Source organism: Leucoraja erinacea, chromosome 2, assembly GCF_028641065.1.
Source record: "Leucoraja erinacea ecotype New England chromosome 2, Leri_hhj_1, whole genome shotgun sequence".
NCBI classification, from domain to species: domain Eukaryota; kingdom Metazoa; phylum Chordata; class Chondrichthyes; order Rajiformes; family Rajidae; genus Leucoraja; species Leucoraja erinaceus.
The window spans coordinates 10,906,704-10,926,413 of record NC_073378.1 but is presented as its reverse complement, the minus strand read 5'-3'; the positions used below and the strand labels follow the sequence as shown (position 1 = coordinate 10,926,413).

At 43.0% G+C, this 19,710-nt stretch overlaps 1 protein-coding gene and 1 non-coding gene across 10 annotated transcripts in view; one reads left to right on the top strand and one right to left on the bottom strand.

Moving 5' to 3' along the window:
- The window catches only part of LOC129706915 (FH1/FH2 domain-containing protein 3-like), a 649,864-nt gene that overhangs the window by 404,567 nt on the left and 225,587 nt on the right, over window positions 1–19,710 (bottom strand). The gene's annotated exons all lie outside the window — the stretch shown is intronic.
- Window positions 12,994–13,066, top strand: trnaf-gaa (transfer RNA phenylalanine (anticodon GAA)). Its single transcript has one exon. It is a non-coding gene; the product is annotated as a tRNA-Phe (tRNA).

The following is a 19,710-nucleotide window of genomic DNA, read 5'->3' as shown; positions in this document are numbered from 1 at the left end:
TGCAGGAAGATTGTTCCCGATGTTGGGGAAGTCCAGGACAAGGGGTCACAGCTTAAGGATAAGGGGGAAATCCTTTAAAACTGAGATGAGAAGAACTTTTTTCACACAGAGAGTGGTGAATCTCTGGAACTCTCTGCCACAGAGGGTAGTTGAGGCCAGTTCATTGGCTATATTTAAGAGGGAGTTAGATGTGGCCCTTGTGGCTAAGGGGATCAGGGGGTATGGAGAGAAGGCAGGTACAGGATACTGAGTTGGATGAACAGCCATGATCATATCGATTGCCGGTGCAGGTTCGAAGGGCCGAATGGGCTACTCCTGCACCTATTTTCTATGTTTCTATGTTTTCCAAATGACTTATAGATACATGTAGGATCTTATAGAAACATATAAAATTATAAAAGGACTGGACAAGCTAGATGCAGGAAAAATGTTCCCAATGTTGGGCGAGTCCAGAACCAGGGGCCACAGTCTTAGAATAAAGGGGAGGTCATTTAAGACTGAGGTGAGAAAAAACTTTTTCACCCAGAGAGTTGTGATTTTATGGAATTCCCTGCCACAGAGGGCAGTGGAGGCCAAATCACTGGATGGATTTAAGAGAGAGTTAGATAGAGCTCTGGGGGCTAGTGGAGTCAAGGGATATGGGGAGATGGCAGGCACGAGTTATTGATAGGGGACAATCAGCCATGATCACAATGAATGGCGGTGCTGGCTCAAAGGGCCGAATGGCCTCCTCCTGCACCTATTTTCTATGTTTCTATGACTTTCTTAAATAAATAAAGGCACAATTGCATCTGTCGCAACAACAGGTGAATTTTCGTACAGAGAGATCCATGTGTAGTTCAGCCGTCAACAATGGGCACTGAGAGATGCCCTACGCACCAATGTAAAAGCATCCAAATTCAAGATCACCTTCCTCTTTCTAGTCAACATTGACACACACACTAATATTCTATGCTTTGAAACTAGCATGACCAAACAAAAATTCAGCAGATGCTGAATTCCTGGCAATTAACATCAGAATAGACTGGACATGCTCAACAGCAGAGGCAGCAGGTGTGGGGAACACGAGGACAAGACCACCTCGAGTGCCTCAAAACCTTCTGAGAAACCTGTTGGTTATTTCTACTTCGTTGAGTCAGCATGAAATGCGTGGTTGACAAAATGAACAGTTCTAGCATGAACTGATAAGAGAAGAGTAAAGAGAGGAGGGCATGAAGACCATAAAAGGAACAGGAGGGTTGGTGGCAGGGGGAGTTAGCAGGGGAGAGTTGATGGGTAAACTTCAGTCAAAACAGTGGGAATAAATCATTTTTGAGGCTGTGACCAGTGCAGTGCCAGAGGGATCGCAGGTGGGGTCATAGACTCGGCTTGTACTCGCTAGAATTTAGAAGATTGAGGGGGGATCTTATTGAAACTTACAAAATTCTTAAGGGGTTGGACAGGCTAGATGCAGGAAGATTGTTCCAGATGTTGGGGAAGTCCAGAACAAGGGGTCACAGTTTAAGGATAAAGGGGAAATCTTTTAGGACTGAGATGAGAAAAACATTTTTTACACAGAGAGTGGTGAATCTCTGGAATTCTCTCCCGCAGAAGGTAGTTGAGGCCAGTTCATTGGCTATATTTAAGAGGGAGTTAGAAGTGGCCCTTGTGGCTAAAGGGATCAGGGGGTATGGAGAGAAGGCAGGTACAGGATACTGAGTTGGATGATCAGGGGGGACTTGATAGAGGTTTTTAAAATGATGAGAGGGATAGACAGAGTTGACGTGGAAAAGCTTTTCCCACTGAGAGTAGGGAAGATTCAAACAAGGGGACATGACTTGAGAATTAAGGGACTGAAGTTTAGGGGTAACACGAGGGGGAACTTCTTTACTCAGAGAGTGGTAGCTGTGTGGAATGAGCTTCCAGTGAAGGTGGTGGAGGCAGGTTCGTTTTTATCATTTAAAAATAAATTGGATAGTTATATGGATGGGAAGGGAATGGAGGGTTATGGTCTGAGCGCAGGTATATGGGACTAGGGGAGATTATGTGTTCGGCACGGACTAGAAGGGTCGAGATGGCCTGTTTCCGTGCTGTAATTGTTATATGGTTATATATGTTATGATCATATTGAATGGCGGTGCAGACTCAAAGGGCTGAATGGCCTACTCCTGCACCTATTTTCTGTGTTTCTATGTTTCTATACGTTTTCATAATATTAGAGGATGTTGCCAGAACTCGAGGACCTGAGCTAGAGGGAGAGATTGGGCAAGCTAGGACTTTATTCCTTAGAGCGCAGGAGGATGAGCTGATCCTATACAGGTGTATAAGATCATGAGAGGAAATGATTGGGCAACAGGCTTTACCCTGAGTAGGGGAATAAAGAACCAGAGAACTTGGTTTAATGTGGGGAAGGGGGAAGATTTAATAGGAACTATTAAGTTGCCCGAGGGGCAACTTTCTTTTTAAACACAAAGGATGGTAGGTGTATCGAACAAGCTGCTGGAGGAGATCATCGAGGCAGGTAATATCGCAATGTTTAATAAACATTTGGACAAGTACACAGCTAGGATAGGTTTAGAGGGATATCGGCCAAACAGGCAGGACTAAGGTACAAGGAGCACATTGGTTGGCTTGGACAAGTTAGGCCAAAGGGCCTGTTTCCATGTTGGTAGTTGGAAGGAACTTCAGATGCTGGTTTAAACCAAAGATAGACTCAAAAAACTGGAGTAACTCAGCAGGTCAGACAGCATCTCTGGAGAAAAGGAATAGTTCTGAAGTCTGAACAAGGGTCTTGGTCCAAAATGTCACCTATTCTTTTTCTCCAGAGATGTTGTCTGGCCTGCAGAGTTACTCCAGCTTTTTGTGTCCATCCATGTTGTATTACTAACTTATTAGTCATTTGGATAGGGAACCCACTTGGGGAAGAAAGCAATAAGAAACAAAATGGTGTTTTGTTAAATGTTCAGTGTTAGAAGCCTACATTCTAATATTTGTCATGAAATGACCATTGGCATATTTTATACCTTTGAAATCCTGACAAATGGCACCCATGGAGCAGATACTTGGTAAAGAAAATCTCTCCATTTTCTGCTGATACTGCAAAGGCTCCCTTCTGGTGATGTAATGATGGTAGAACAATGACTGTGGCCGATCTTGAACCACAGCACTGCTTTCCTGCACAAACTTCATATTTCAATTTTCCTGTAATATCAAAATACTGTAGCTATTGATTTCTTATCCTATATAATCTCCACAATAGGGCCTCCAGCAGCAATATGGGAATTCCAACCGCATTATGGGAATCCTCAGAGATCTTGATACAATCATATTGTGCATAATTTCAAGAATTGGGTTGGAAAAAAATGTTTTAATCCCCTTACTTTTCCCGACTCTCTCCCACATATAATATTGACATCAACTGAAATGCAGTTCATCGAGCAAAAATCCTCAACTATAAGGCTTGGTGTCTAGCCGGTCTACATGCAAACATTTTATTTGGACAGGGATCCGAAAAGGGAAAAGCAGAACCTTGACTGGCTGCTGCAAAGACACATATGCCCAGCTCAATTTAGACGAAGGATTGAACAGAGAAATAGTTGTCATCTTCGGATAACTGAACAGCTTACATTTTTTAAAGTGCAGAGTGATGTTGTCTTTAGCCCAATGCCAGCCAAGTTCAACCAGGCAAAATCTTTGCCAGAAAAGAAAAGCTATGCAGGAAAAATTAACTCCAGTGGAAGTGAAACAAATTCAAATCCAACTTTTGCTTTTATGGTGGAGAACACTTTTAGATCCATTTAACTGTAATAATAATGATGATAATGAATCTCTTTATTGTCATTGCACATGGTACAACAAAATTTAAAACTCAATCCCACGGTGTGATTCACAAGAGCAATTTTAAATATAATATAATGCTAACTATGAGGTAGTTGCTTCTATGATCATTTTGCTCTGAAATGGTACAGAGCTCAATGATATGCACTCAGTGACCCACCAACAAACTATGAACTTTCCCCCTCCACCTGAACACTGCCTGAATACACTTTGGTTGCAAAAAATATATTATCTGCGTTTAGTAATTGTACGTTCAGAGAAAAATACTTACAAGGAGAATTAAAGGGGTGAGTCCCTTTGGAGACTTCGTAAGGGTCCCAATGTTTTCTTTTAAAAAGGGAATAGATGTGATCTTATATTTCACCTCTAAATTTGCAATGTATTACATCACTTGCCATTAGCATCATTATGACAGGGGTATTTCATTTTAACACGCTCCTGGTGTAAGAGGGCCTACTGGCATGCATGAATAATATTCAAACCATCTGCATCAAAGCAATCAGTAACTATGTAGCAATGTCCTTCACTCGTTGGCATAGGATGTACAGTAATGCCCCTGTCCCACTTAGGAAACCTGAACGGAAACCTGTGGAGACTTTGCGCCCCACCCAAGGTTTCCGTGCGGTTCCCGGAGGTTGCAGGTGGTTGCCGGAGGTTGCAGGTGGTTGCCGGAGGTTGCAGGTAGGGAGACTGACAAAAACCTCCGGGAACCGCAAGGAAACCTTGGGTAGGGCGCAAAGTCTCCACAGGATTCCGTTCAGGTTTCCTAAGTGGGACAGGGGCATAAGATAATAAACAGTTATAAAATCATTAAGACACACCAATAAACAATGATCACACTAATGATCAGTCTGAAGTAGGGTTTTGACCCGAATCATCACCTATCCACGTTCTCCAAGGATGCTGTCTGACCCATTGAGTTACGCCAGCATTGTGTCTTTCCTTGATAAACCAGCATCTGCAGTTTCTCGTTTCTACCAATAATCAACAATCCAACATAACTCCCGATAACAGATTAGCAAATATTGAAATATCACAACACCAGCAATATCAACCAAGATTTCCAATGACATTAAGAATGAGCCCGTTGATAAACATCACAATAATTCAGAAAGGATAAATACTTCTTTTGAAACCACATCTTGTGCAATACACTTTAATTTTCTGTTAAATATGCAATGGATTCTTTACGTTTTTACAAAGAATAGAGCCATTTATTTTTTAAAGACAATTACAGTATTAATAACAGTGTCTGAAATGCTGTAATCTCCACTTCATGAAAGTTGAATAGATAGACTGCCAAGTGGACAGGATGGATTCTGTTCAAGAGAATGTTCTGCCAAATAAATATTTGGCCAAGCAAGCAACTGACCCGACCAGAAAAGTCTCAAGCATATCACGGAAGGTAACCAGTGAAAAATATTCCTTTATCAAGACAAAGAGGTAACCAAGACAATTCTTGCTTAATTTTCTACTCAACAAATTTCATGTTGCAGAAAGAGATCTGGGCACTGCTGACCAAAAATGACTCATAAGTAAACAAGGAAACCCGACAGTCCTGTGATGATTCAACCAGTACTAACCCAGCTCAAACTAATTTTCCAAAAACCAGTTCAAATGTGTTACGGAGCCAAATGTGCAAAATGGAGAGGTGATCACTGCAATACCAATGTAAAGTTGATTATTCAGCATATTCAGTGTGAACGGTCTGCAAGTATTCAAGAAGGGGTATCGACATTGTGCTGTCTGGGCCAATATCATGGTGTCTGTGGGATTCTCTGCCTCAGAGGGCGGTGGAGGCCAGTTCTCTGGATACTTTCAAGAGAGAGCTAGATAGGGGTCTTAAAGATAGCAGAGTCAGGGGATATGGGGAAACGACAGGAGCGGGGTACTGATTGTGGATGATCAGCCATGATCACATTGAATTGGGTTGCTGGCTTGAAGGGCCTACTCCTACCCGTATTGTCAATTGTAGCAAATTAGATTTCAGGCTCTTGGTCACTTCACAAAATGTGTTTAAATTGCTTTTGAGGGTTGGAGAAGTAGCACACAAAATTTTATTTTTTTACTGTAAGTAGCCCAAAGTTATCCAGGCTTTATGGCCTTATGCTGGAAATGACTAGGTAGCTGGATGGTGATGGGCTTGGTGGTTTATGGTCATTGGGGGAAACTTAGCTCCTCAATGGATAAGAGCCCTTTGCTCCATCCACAGATTTTTAGTTAAGTTTAGAGATACAGCATGGAAACAGGCCCTTCGCCCACAAAGTCCTGTGTCGACCAGCGATCACCCGTACACTAGTAGTTCTATTGTACGCACTAGGAATAATTCACAGAAGCCAATTAACCTACAAACTTGCACGTCTTTGGAATGTGGGAGGAAACCGGAGCACCCAGAGAAAACCCACGTGGTCACAGGGAGAACTTTCCAACTCCATGCAGATTGCATCCATAATCAGGATTGAACCCAGGTCTCTGGCACTGTACAAAAAAAACAAGAAACAGAAAAACAAAAACAGAAGGGAGAAGGGGGGGGGGATAGGTGCACAATTCTGCGGCGCTATATACATATATACATATATACAGATGGAAGTCCGGGAGATGGGCTGTGAAGTGAAGTTACCAAGGACAAAGGCTGTAAGGCAGCAATCTACTGCTGCACCACTGTGCCTCTCTGTATTTGTAATGTTTGTAATCGTACATGGATTATCAAAAAGTGCATATTTCTCAGACGAAACACTGGGTACCATTTTGTCCTTGGTAAGATGAGAGGATGGGCAATAGTAGAATGGGCAGTCATATTGATGCTCATGATTACAAAAATGGGATTTGACACAAAGATGAGAAACATCCACGTTGGAACTGTACGGATGGATAATTTCCCACGGGGCAAATCTAGAAGAGGAACAGAAGAGCATGGAACGTTGAAACAAATATGCCAGATCACATGGGTTTGGGAAAAGGCATTTAAGTAAATGCACCAAATGTGTTGGTCAGGAACCATTCCAGTTTGTTGCGATGGAATATTGGATCATGGTGGAAAAGCAGTGAAATGTGTAAGATTAGGTCACGGTTAGTTTTTAAGAATAAGTTAGAAGAGTAATAAGATTAGAGAGTAAGTATTACAGGAACAGGATGGGTACATATGATTAGACATACTGCTCACATGGAGAATAATTACTGTCATTAACTCACTGAGCCAAATGATCACTTTCATATGCTGTACTTATGTAATTCTGTGCATCAGTGAATAGACCTTTGTTACTTGGGAAACAAGAAAAGTCAGTGGAAGTGCATTTATTAAATAAACCCAAATATTTCATCCACAAATACAGCTTCACTATTATTCGGACAAATGCTTCACTCTGCAAACTGAAAACAAATGTTGAAAACGTTCTTGAAGACATTAGTGAGGCTTTACAATTTAATAATGATGTCAAATGACTTGACCCAAATGGGTCCAAATTATGCTTCATTTCTACGTGCTATGGATTGCTCACCTAATCAGGGGGAGTTGATTATCACATGCACAAGTACAGTAAGGTACAGATCTAATGAAAAATCATAATTGCAGCAGCATCACAGACACAGACAACATACAGATACATACATTATTCATAAATTACACATTTTAAAAGACAATGAAAAGATAAAAAGACTAAAACAAGATATTAGCGCAAGACAATTATGTTCAATACTCAGTACTTCAATACTTTACTCAGAGAGTGGTGGCTGTGTGGAATGAGCTTCCAGTGAAGGTTGTGGAGGCAGGTTCGTTTTTATCATTTAAAAATAAATTGGATAGTTATATGGACGAAAAAGGAATGGAGGGTTATGGTCTGAGCGCAGGTATATGGGACTAGGGGAGAATACGTGTTCGGCACGGACTAGAAGGGTCGAGATAGCCTGTTTCCGTGCTGTAATTGTTATATGGTTATATGGTTAATAGTGCCCTATTGTTAAGGTGGGATTAGTTGAGATATACAGCAAGGAAACAGGCCCTTCGGCCCACCGAGTCTGCGCTAACCAGTGACCCCTGTACACTAGCACTAACAGACACACTCAGGACAAATTACAATCTTTACCAAAGCCAAATAACCTACAAACGTCTTTGGAGTGCAGGAGGAAACCGGAGCACCCAGCAAAAACACACGTGGTCATGGGGAGCACGTATAAACTCTACAGACAGCACCCGTAGTCAGGATTGAATCGGGGTCATTGCCGCTGTATGGCAGCAGCTGCACTGCCAATGCTTCCCCAAGGGTTGCGTTGCCAAGCTAAAAAAACTGATGGTTCTAAGAAAGTGGCTGCCCCTCAATCTAGTGGTGTGGGACTTCAGGCTTCTGTTTCTCCTGCCCGACGGTAGCAGCGAGAAACGAGCATGGTGCTAATCATTGATGATTGATGCCAACTTCCTGAGGCAGCTCCTCATGTTGAGCCTGTTGATGGTGGGAGGTCTGTGCCCATGATGGACCAGGCTGTACCCATCACACTCTGCAGCATTGGAATCACCATTTCAGGCCATGAGGCACCAAGGATCAGGATCCAGAACAGGGTTACAGTTTAATAATCCAGAACCAAGGGTCACATTATAAGAATCCAGAAAATCCCAGGGGTCACAGTTCAAGAAAGGGCATCCTTGTGATTGAGGCAGTGCAGCGCAGGTTCACAAAATTGAACCCTGGGATAGTGGGACTGCCATACGAGGAAAGATTGAAAAGACTAGGCTTGTATTCACTGGAGTTGAGAAGGATGAGGGGATATCTTATAGAAACATATAAAATTATTAAAAAAGACTGGACAAGCTAGATGCAGGAAAGAAATTCCCAATGTTGGGCGAGTCCAGAACCAGGGGCCACAGTCTTAGAATAAAGGGGAGGCCATTTTAGACTGAGGTGAGAAAAAACGTTTTCACTCAGAGAGTTGTAAATTTGTGTAATTCCCTGCCACAGAGGGCAGTGGAGGCTAAATCACTGGATGGATTTAAGAGAGAGTTAGATAGAGCTCTAGGGGCTAGTGGAGTCAAGGGATATGGGGAGAAGGCAGGCACGGGTTATTGATTGGGGACGAGATTTGTGAATCTGTGGAATTCTCTACCACAGAAGGCAATGGGGGCCAGTTCACTGGATGGATTCAAGAGAGAGTTAGATACAGCTCTTAGCTCAAGTCAAGTCAAGTTTATTTGTCATATACACATACGCGATGTGCAGTGAAATGAAAACGTTCTGTAGAGTTAGTCCCTGGTGAGAAAGGCGTTTACAGTCCGAATTGCCTCTGGGAAGAAACTCCTTCTCAACCTCTCCGTTCTCACTGCATGGCAACGGAGGCGTTTGCCTGACCGTAGCGGCTGGAACAGTTTGTTGCAGGGGTGGAAGGGGTCTCTCATGATTTTGTTCTTATGTAATCAAGGGATATGGGGAGAAAGCAGGAACGATTCTGGATGATCAGCCATGATTATATTGAATGGTGGAGCTGGCTCGAAGGGCCGAATGGCCTACCCCCGCAAGTGTCTTCTATGTTTCCAAGATACTTTCTACCGTTACCGTGAAGAAGTTTGTTAGAGCATTTGTTGACATGACGAATCTCTTTAATCTAGTCTCGATAGTTTCTTTGAATAAGTAACCTGTCATGATGCAGGAGGGCAGTTTAGCTTCAATACATCGTAGAAACACTGAAAGCGCTACCCTCAGCAAGCCAAATGCTGCCAGACAAAATTATTACCAGAGAGCAGCATTGTGGCTGGGTTCCAAACATTTTCAGACATGGTTTTTAATATTTCAAGAGGTTACTACTTCCAAGGCAGAATTACATTTTTTAATAGTTGCACACACCAACTATTCACAGTATAGACACTAGACAATAGGTGCAGGAGTAGGCCAATCGACGCTTCGAGCCAGCACCGTCATTCAATGTGCTGATCATCCCCAATCAGTACCCCATTCCTGCCTTCTCCCCATATCCCCTGACTCTGCTATCTTTAAGAGCCCTATCTAGCTCTCAATTGAAAGTATCCAGAGAACCTGCCTCCACCGCCCTCTGAGGCAGAGAATTCCACAGACTCACCACTCTCTGGGAGAAAAAGTGTTTTCTCGTCTCCGTTCTAAATTGCTTACCCCTTATTCTTAAACTATGACCCCTGGTTCTGGACTCCCCCAACATCGGGAACATGTTTCCTGCCTCTAGCGTGTCCAAGCCCTTAATAATCTTATATGTTTCAATAAGATCACCTCTCATCCTTCTAACCTCCAGAGTGTACAAGCCCAGCCGCTCCATTCTCCCAGAATATGACAGTCCCACCATCCCTGGAATTAACCTTCTAAACCTATGCTGCACTCCCTCAATAGCAAGAATGTCCTTCCTCAAATTAGGAGACCAAAACTGCACACAATACTTCAGAAGTGGTCTCACTAGGGCTCTGTACAACTGCAGAGGGACCTCTTTGCTCCTATACTCGACTCCTCTTGTTAGGAAGGCCAACATGCCATTCGCTTTCTTCACTGCCTGCTGTACCTGCATGCTTACTTCCATAGACTGATGTACAAGGACCCCCAGACCCTGTTGCACTTCCCCTTTTCCCAACTTGACACCATTTAGACAGTAATATGCCTTCCTGCTTTTGATACCAAAGTGGATAACCTCACATTATCCACATTAAACTTCATCTGCCATGCATCTGCCCACTCCACCAACCTGTCCAAGTCACCCTGCAATCTCATAGCATCCTCCTCACAGTTCACAGTTTTGTGTCATCTGCAAATTTGCTAACGTTACTTTGAATCCCTTCGTCCAAATCATTGGTGTATATTGTAAATAGCTGTGGCCCTGGCACCGAGACTTGCAGTACGCCATTAGTCACTGCCTGCCATTAATCCCTACACTTTGTTTCCTGTCTGCCAACCAATTTTCTATCCATATCAGCACTCTACCCCCAATACCATGTGCCCTAATTTTGCCCACTAATCTCCTATGTGGGACCTTATCAAATGTTTTCTGAAAGTCCAGGTACACTACATCCATTGGCTCTCCCTTGTCCATTTTCCTAGTATCATTTTTTGCGTGCGGTTTTTGTCACCCCCATTGCAGGAAGAATGTGGAGGTTTCAGCTAGGATGCAGAGGTGGTTTACCAGAATGATGCCTGGATTACTAATACACGGAGAGGTTGGACAGTTTGGATTGATTTCTCTGAAACACCGGTGATTTCATTGCTTCTCTTCTTTCCTTATCTGACACCCTTTTGTCTCCTACTCATCGCTGGCCTTCGTCACTTATTCCACCTGTCTGCCAATCAAACCTCGCACACCTGCATCCACCAGGGTCGCACGGTGGTACAGTGGTAGAGTTGCTGCCTTACAGCGCTAGAGACCCGGCTTCGATCCTGCCTACGGGTGCTTGTCTTTACATCGTTTCTACGTTCACCCCTTCTCCACAAGGTATCTTGTTTATCTTTATTATCTAAATGGTGGCCGATTGGGAAAGGGGGAGATGCAGCGAGACCTGGGTGTCATGGTACACCAGTCATTGAAGGTAGGCATGCAGGTGCAGCAGGCAGTAAAGAAAGCGAATGGTATGTTGGCTTTCATAGCAAGAGGATTTGAGTATAGGAGCAGGGAGGTTCTATTGCAGTTGTACAGGGTCTTGGTGAGACCACACCTGGAGTATTGCGTGCAGTTTTGGTCTCCAAATCTGAGGAAGGACATTATTGCCATAGAGGGAGTGCAGAGAAGGTTCACCAGACTGATTCCTGGGATGTCAGGACTGTCTTATGAAGAAAGACTGGATAGACTTGGTTTATACTCTGGAACTCTCTGCCACAGAGGGTAGTTGAGGCCAGTTCATTGGCTATATTTAAGAGGGAGTTAGATGTGGCCCTTGTGGCTAAAGGGATCAGGGGGTATGGAGAGAAGGCAGGTACGGGATACTGAGTTGGATGATCAGCCATGATCATATTGAATGGCGGTGCAGGCTCGAAGGGCCGAATGGCCTACTCCTGCACCTAATTTCTATGTTTCTATGTTTCTATCGCTTAACTAAACCTTTCATTTGCCAAGCTTTACCTCTATTCCATCCCTTTTCCAGCTTTCTAACCCCTACTCCAAGAGTCTGACGAAGAGGCCCAGTCAAAAACATCTCCTGCCCATTCTCTCCATAAATATTCCCTCGTCCGCTGAGCTCCTCCAGACCATTATGTTTTGCTTAAGATTCCAGCATCTACAGTCTTTGGCATCTCCAGGGCTGATACACAATTTGCCAACCGAATTGCAACACTGGTTCTTCCTTATCTTTTTTTTGCAAGTTAAAACCTACAATCCAATAAAAACAAGCATGTTACACCTATACTTACTTGGGCCAGTTCTATTATTTAATTTTCCAAATTCCCTGTTATTACAATTTTAATCAGGGGTCCGAACATTCTCACTAGCTCTGCTGTTAGTATAACTAATTTGTTGTTTTCAATTCTCCCACCCCTTTGTTAAATAGGTAAGTTACATATGCTAGCTGCCAATCGTTGCTATTCTAGAATCAATCACATTTTTAGTGACTACATAAACGATATCATGAACAACTTGCACCTCATACTGAAGGACACAAAGTGCTTGAGTAAGTCAGCGGGTCAGGCAGCATCTCTGGAGAGCATGGAGAGGTGACTTTTTTGGTTGGGTCCTTTCTTCAGACTGATGGGGAATTTTTTTTAGATTTAAGACCCTGGTTTTGGATTGAAAACAAGGTTGATTCAATCTTAGCATAACGTGCTATGTTATGATTATTGTTCCTAAGAGGTCATTGAATTACAGCATTTTTAATTAACCCTTTGTTTGTAGTTCGGTTTATATTCAGTCTCCAAACATTCAAAGTTTGCATGAAAAATTGGACAATTTTACTGCAACGATATCAAGGGATATGGGGGAAAAAGCAGGAAAGGGGTACTGATTTTAGATGATCAGTCATGATCATATCGAATGGCGGTGCTGGCTCAAAGGGCCAAATGGCCCACTCCAGCACCTATTGTTATATGTTTCTACCATCACATCCACTCCCGGTACATTGCCACTCCCATTACCTCCATTCTCAATGTACACCAGAGCATCCTTAGAACCTGTGTTGGAGCCACCATGGACAGTGTCTGACAAGTGTCAGCAGGATTTTGTATGTTTGGATGATCCAACTCATCTCTCAACTTTGCCGAAATAGCTCAGTTGGGAGAGCATTGGACTGAAAATCTAAAGGTCCCTGGTTCAATCCTTGGTTTCGGCAGCGGTGTTGGATTATGTATTTTATAACAACATTTATTTTAACAGACATTTGGAGGAAAGCATGGATATGAAAAGTTTAGAGGGATATGGGCCAAACACAGACAGGTGGGACTAATGTAGATAGGCCTTCGTGGATGGCATGGGCATGTTGGGGCTAAGGGACGGTTTCCTTTGTGGGAGATACGGTGTCGCAGCAGTAGAGTTGCTGCCTTACAGCGCCAGACACCCGGGTTTGATCCTGGCCACAGGTGGTGTCTATACGGATTTTGTACATTCTCCTCAGGACCACATGGGTTTTCTCCAGGAGGTGCAGTTTTTTCCTACATTCCAAAGATATACAGGTTTGTGGGTTAATTGACTTTGATTAAAGTTGCAAAATTGTCCCTAGTGTGTAGTATAGTGCTAGTTTACGGGGATCGCTGGTCGGCATGGACTCAGTGGGCTGAATGGCCTGTTTCCGCACTGTATCTCTAAACTTAACTTGAAGCGTAATCTGTTACCAAGAACTACCTTAAGTGCTCATCTGTCATTGAGCCACAGAGATAATGGCCTGCCTTGTCTTTTCATGAAAGCTAAATATTCCTTCACCTCTGTGTGCCAGAGAAATAAACAAGATCATTCTAATTTATACAATGAGCCATCTTTCTTTGGCATTTTATCCAAATGAGCATAGATTAAAAATTGAAACATTAAATTTGCATTCCAAACCAATAATTTTAAAATATATAGGAAGAAACTGCAGATGCTGGTTTACACCAAACAAAGATACAAAATGCTGGAGTAACCCAACAGAACATGCAGTACCTCTGGAGAGAAGGAATGGATGACATACAGAGGAGGTTTACTAGAATGTTGCCTACGTTTCAGCAACTGAGTTATAGAGAATGGTTGAACAAGTTAGGTCTTTATTCTTTGGAGTACAGAAGGTTAAGGGGGGACTTGATTTTAAAGAAGTCTTTAAAATGGTGAGCGGGATAGACAGAGTTGACATGGATAAGATTTATCCATTTATAACATGAGGGGGAACTTCTTTACTCAGAGAGTGGTAGCTGTGTGGAATGAGCTTCCAGTGGAAGTGGTGGAGGCAGGTTCTATTTTATCATTTAAAACTAAATTGGATAGGTATATGAACGGGAAAGGAATGGAGGGTTATGGTCTGAGTGAAGGTAGATGGGACTAGGTGAGAGTAAGTGTTCGGCACGGACTAGAAGGGCCGAATGGCCTGTTTCCGTGCTGTAATTGTTATATGGTTGTGTCGGGACCCTTCTACAGGTCTGAGGAAGGGTCCCGACCCAAAACGTCATCTGTTTCTTCTCTCCAGAAATGCTGCCTGTCCAACTGAGTTACTCCAGCATTTTGTGTCTATCTTCAATCATTTAAATAGACATACGGAAAGCTACCATAACAATATGATTTATGGATACAAAAGGTTCAACAGCTTCAGAAATGATCATCACTTCATCAGCTCAGCAATAATGGAAAAAAAAACGATTTTACCCCATGCATTCATGGCATTTCATGTTATTATTGTATTCTGCAGGAGATAACTAAGGAAATATTATTAATCATTCATTGCCGGAAGTAATAGATTTAAATCAGTGTATTGGATGATCCATGCACCAGACATACAGCATAGAAACAGGTCCTTCCATTCAAATCCATGTCAACCATCTAGTATCCATTTGTACCAATTCTTTATTTCAAACTTTTATTCTCCCAACAAACCCCTACAAATTATGCTGCTCCCCCATATGTAAGTAGCAACTTAAAGTGGCTGGTTGTCCTCCCAAACTATATCTTTGGGATATGGAGGGAAAGTAGATCAAGTGGAGGACATACTCATTTAATCTCCTCACAGACAGCATCAGAGGTCCATTGAATCATTGTTGTTGGATCTTTTAAATGGCAAATCTACTAGTTACCACCGCTGTTTTGCTGGAGTGTATCTGTCATTATTAATGTCACATATAATGGCCTTATGATTCACGAGAAGGTTGCATTCCAAAAACTGATGTAAGGGGGCAAAGATGATACAATTTTCTGATTAAGGAATAAAAGGCTGGTTGGCGATTGAACTGAAGAAGGGTCTCGACCCGAAACATCACCTATTCCTTTTTGCCAGAGATCCTGCCTGACCCACACTGAGTTCCTCCAGCATTTTGTGCCTATCAATTGGCGATTGGATAGACTGGCACTCGTATCAATGTGCAAATGTACACAAACTAAAGAGAAAACTGGCGATTTACCCAACTATAATACAGGAGCTCCCCAGATGACCACACTTGCAGAAATCCAACTTTACACAAGCGCTGACGCATGCTCGTGAAACATTTAAGATAGCTTCAATAATAAGCTTCATGGTATTAATTAATGACTAAATACAGTCAATATTGCACCAGTTGTTGTCAATGTTAGGATGGTAATTTAGTAAAATGAAAGATTCATACCAAATGTCTGTACAGCAATACAAGACGGATTACTATGGAAAACAGATGCTTCTGACATTTTTTTCAGGAATGGAACCTTTCATAACCCAGGGACTACTTTCACTGCCGCACCACCAGCTTTCAAAACCAGGTTCAAGTCGAGAACACATGCGACTTAAAAATGGGTCAGGTGAACAGTGCAAGAGAACACTAACAAAGCCCCACCAGGCCAAATCAGTAAAAAAAAAAAGAGATTGTGGGAACTCAGTCCCTCTCCTTCCATGCAATTGCAACAAGTATCAAAATTACTTTGTACAGTGACAGGTTGAGAATCGATCAGACCATGGCACATCACACTCATAAAGAATGCACACCCACCAGCAAATGCAAGTTGTTTGTGACAGACTGACACTCAAGGATGAATTAGACCAGCGATGGTATTCTCAACAAGTACAAGGGACATTGATGATCGCAATATGCAGATACATGAGCCACAATAAATTTAGTCATGTTAAACATTTCCAATGGGAAAAATCTTGGTGAGCATTGAAATAACCCATGTCCAAGCATCAATAGATGTCCAAAACAAGGATGTTTCCACTAGTGGGAGAGTCTAGGACTAGAGGTCATAGACTCAGAATTAGAGGACGTTCTTAGAGGATGAAGGAGATGAGGAGGGAGGCTTCTTTAGTCAGAGGGTGGTGAATCTGTGAAATTATTTGCAACAGAAGGCTATGGAGGCCAAGTTAGTGGATATTTTTTAAGTCAGATATCGATATATTCGATATATATATATGCATCTCCTCCAACCTCATCTATTGCATCCGCTGCTCTGGATGTCAGCAGATCTATATCGGTGAGACCAAGCAGAGGTTGGGCGATCGTTTCGCCGAACACCTCCGCTCGGTCCGCAATAACCAACCTGACCTCCCGGTGGCTCAGCACTTCAACTCCCCCTCCCACTCCGTCTCCGACCTCTCGGTCCTGGGTCTCCTCCATGGCCAGAGCGAGCAACACCGGAAATTGGAGGAACAGCACCTCATATTCCGCTTGGGGAGTCTGCATCCTGGGGGCATGAACATTGAATTCTCCCAATTTTGTTAGTACTTGCTGCCTCCTCCCCTTCCTCAGCCCTCGGGCTGTCTCCTCCCATCCCCCAGCATTCTGGCTCCTCCTCATTTTTCCTTTCTTCTCCCCCCCCCCCCCCCCCCCCGATCAGTCTGAAGAAGGGTTTCGGCCCGAAACGTTGCCTTTTTCCTTCGCTGTACCCGCTGAAATGCTCCAGCTTTTTTGTGTACCTTCAATTTATTCTTGATTAGTACGGGTGTCAGAATTTATGGGGAGAAGACAGGATAATGGGGTTAGGAGGGAGAGATCGATCGGCCATGATTGAATGGCTGAGTAGATGGGCCAAATGGCCTAATTCCACTCCTATCCTTATGACCTGCTGATGCTGATTTACAAAAAGATAGTGTTGGAGTAACTCAGTGGGTGAGACACCATCTCTGGAGAACATGGATAGGTAATGTTTTGGGTCAGGTCCCTCCTTCAGTCTAAAGGGCAGTGTCCCGGCAGGCTTTGTGCTGCCTCAAGAAGGGCCCCCGACCTGATATGTCACCCGTCCATGTTCTCCAGAGATGCTGCCTGACCCGTTGAGGTACATGAGTATTTTGTGTCTTTTTTTTCCCCCCTCCACTGGAATATCTGCTGCATTCTGGCAATGAATGTAAGCAATATTTTGGACAACACTATACAGATGAATGCTTTTCAGTGACAATGTGACCAGACTGATTGTGACCTGTCCATGCTATCGTTGCCTTGATTAAATACATTGCAACACCAATGATTACTTCAGTGTCTCCTCCCATTATTAAATTCCTAATACAAAGTTATAAACTGCCTCTGGCAGAACAGTATATGCAAGAGGGAAATAATTTGTAATTCATTCATCTTTGTGGCATCCACAACCCTCCAGCTACAGATTTTGCTACATCTATTCATCTATTACATGCTCAAAACATTACCATTTGGTGAACTGAAGGACAGACGTTGATTCTTTTACTAATTGAAGACCGCACACAAGTTAACAATTAAATACTTTAGAAGGCTCTGAATGAAGCCAAGTCAGCATTTGCACCAAGAGTTATGTGCCTTGTGGGCGGGGCAAGAACAGGGCCTTGTAATCTTGTTCACTTGGATCACAGTTTGCTGAACTGCATGGAGATATTGCATAAAAGAAAGCTTTCACAAGCATTAAAGTGGTTCACCATGTTAGCTTTTCAGCAAAGTAAATCCTAAGGGCAATTAGGAAATAAATTGCATGTGCAAATTCTATAAGCATCTCTAATAAGTCAGAATTAACTTTGGTATTAGATAAGCCACGACAAGAGTAATTCAGGAACCAACCCATAAAGTGATATCTTATTCCCTAGCGACAAGGGTTTGTGTAGTATTAATGCATTGCCGAGCTTTAAATTGATTTTATCGTCAACAAGATAGTTAACTGCAATATAGTATGTGGCAGTCCCAGGCCATGTTTCACCTTTGCCCCTTAATGAATTCTCACAAATTACTAACAGAGCTCCAGGGGCATGTTCATGGTCCATTGAAGGTTTTTACTGTTTTGCATCAATGTGCTATCGGTGAAGTGTTTCAGAAGCAGGCACTTGGAAGAAGCCCACTACGCACAAGGGCAGCACAGTGGTGCAGCTGCTGCCTCATAGCACCAGAGACCTGGGTTAGATCCTACCCTCGGGTGATGTCTGTGTGGAGTTTGCCTGTTCTCGCTGTGACCAAATTGTTTTCCTCTAAGTGCTCGTTTCCTTCCGCTTCCCAAAGAGACACGGATTCACAGGTCAATTGGCCTCTGTAAATTGTCCCTGGAGTGTAGGGAGTGGATGTGAAAGTGGAATAACATAGAACTTGTGTGAACAGGTGTGGTGTGGGTTTGATAGGTCAAAGGACCCATTCCATGCTGCATCTCTAAACTAACGTTCATATATCCGACTGACTGTTGTGTCAGAAGACCTGCCATGGCATTGATCATTGTGATGAAGACTTACATGCTTTACATAACATGTTAAAGATTCACTATTTTGATTTCTTCAGCTTCAGATTCCAGTTGTAGTATGACCAGATGTATCGATTCATAAATGCAACACCAAGTCATTGACTCATGCAAACGTTCTATGGATGGACCACATACTCACCCATCCATTCTATTACTGCAATACTTACAGCTCCGGACATTCAATGCTGAATACATGAACTAATTAATAGTGCAGGAAATATTTTAAATATCTTCCTATCCTATATACACATACTAGACTAATTGGGACCTGTTGGGTCCCATGTTTACACAGGAGGGCTGGTCCCCCAACACAATATTAGGGGAGGAGTGCTTTCTGGAGCGCTAGTATGGGTGTTGTGGGTTAAAGGGACTGGTTTCCAGAGGGCTAGTATGGACATTGTGGGCCAAATGGATTCTTGGGGTGGCAGCTCAGTTAGTCAAGCCTGATGTGATGGCAGCTCACTTACGGCTGGTGGGCTGGCAGTTGACTCACGGCTATTTCTTGAAATTCCATTTCAAGCAGGGTGCAAGGCCACCAAATTCAAGAGCAGTTTCCTACCATTTCAAGCAGGGTGCAAGGCCACCAAATTCAAGAGCAGTTTCATACCACTTCAAGCAGAGTGCAAGGCCACTAAATTCAAGAGCAATTTCATACCACTTCAAGCAGGGTGCAAGTTCTCAAATAATGGCAGTATGCACTGTTAATTCAGAGGAACCAAATTAATCAGGAGGTAACTACATTCCTCACTGTGATTGAAGAAAATAAAGTCTAATCTTCTTCCCTCATTTTGTCCGACGGTTGACGCAGCCGAACCAGCTGTCGGGGACAATTGAATTTCCCGCGTCAGGGTGATTAAAGCTCCTGTGGCTTGGAGCTCCCGAAGTCGGTCTCCAGCAGAGGCCTCCAAATCCTCGATGTTAGGGCCAAGATACGATATGGTAAAAAAATTGCATCTCAGTCGAGGTAAGAGAATAAAAAAAGTTTTCCCAACCCCCCCTCCCCCAACATAAAACAAGCTGAAGAACACTAAAACCATACACTTAACCCAAACTAAAAAGCAGAGAAGGGGCAGAGACTGTTGGCGAGGCAAATACTGCTATCCATCTTTAAACCAGTTCCAGTTTGACTGTTTGATACTGTGGCTCTCC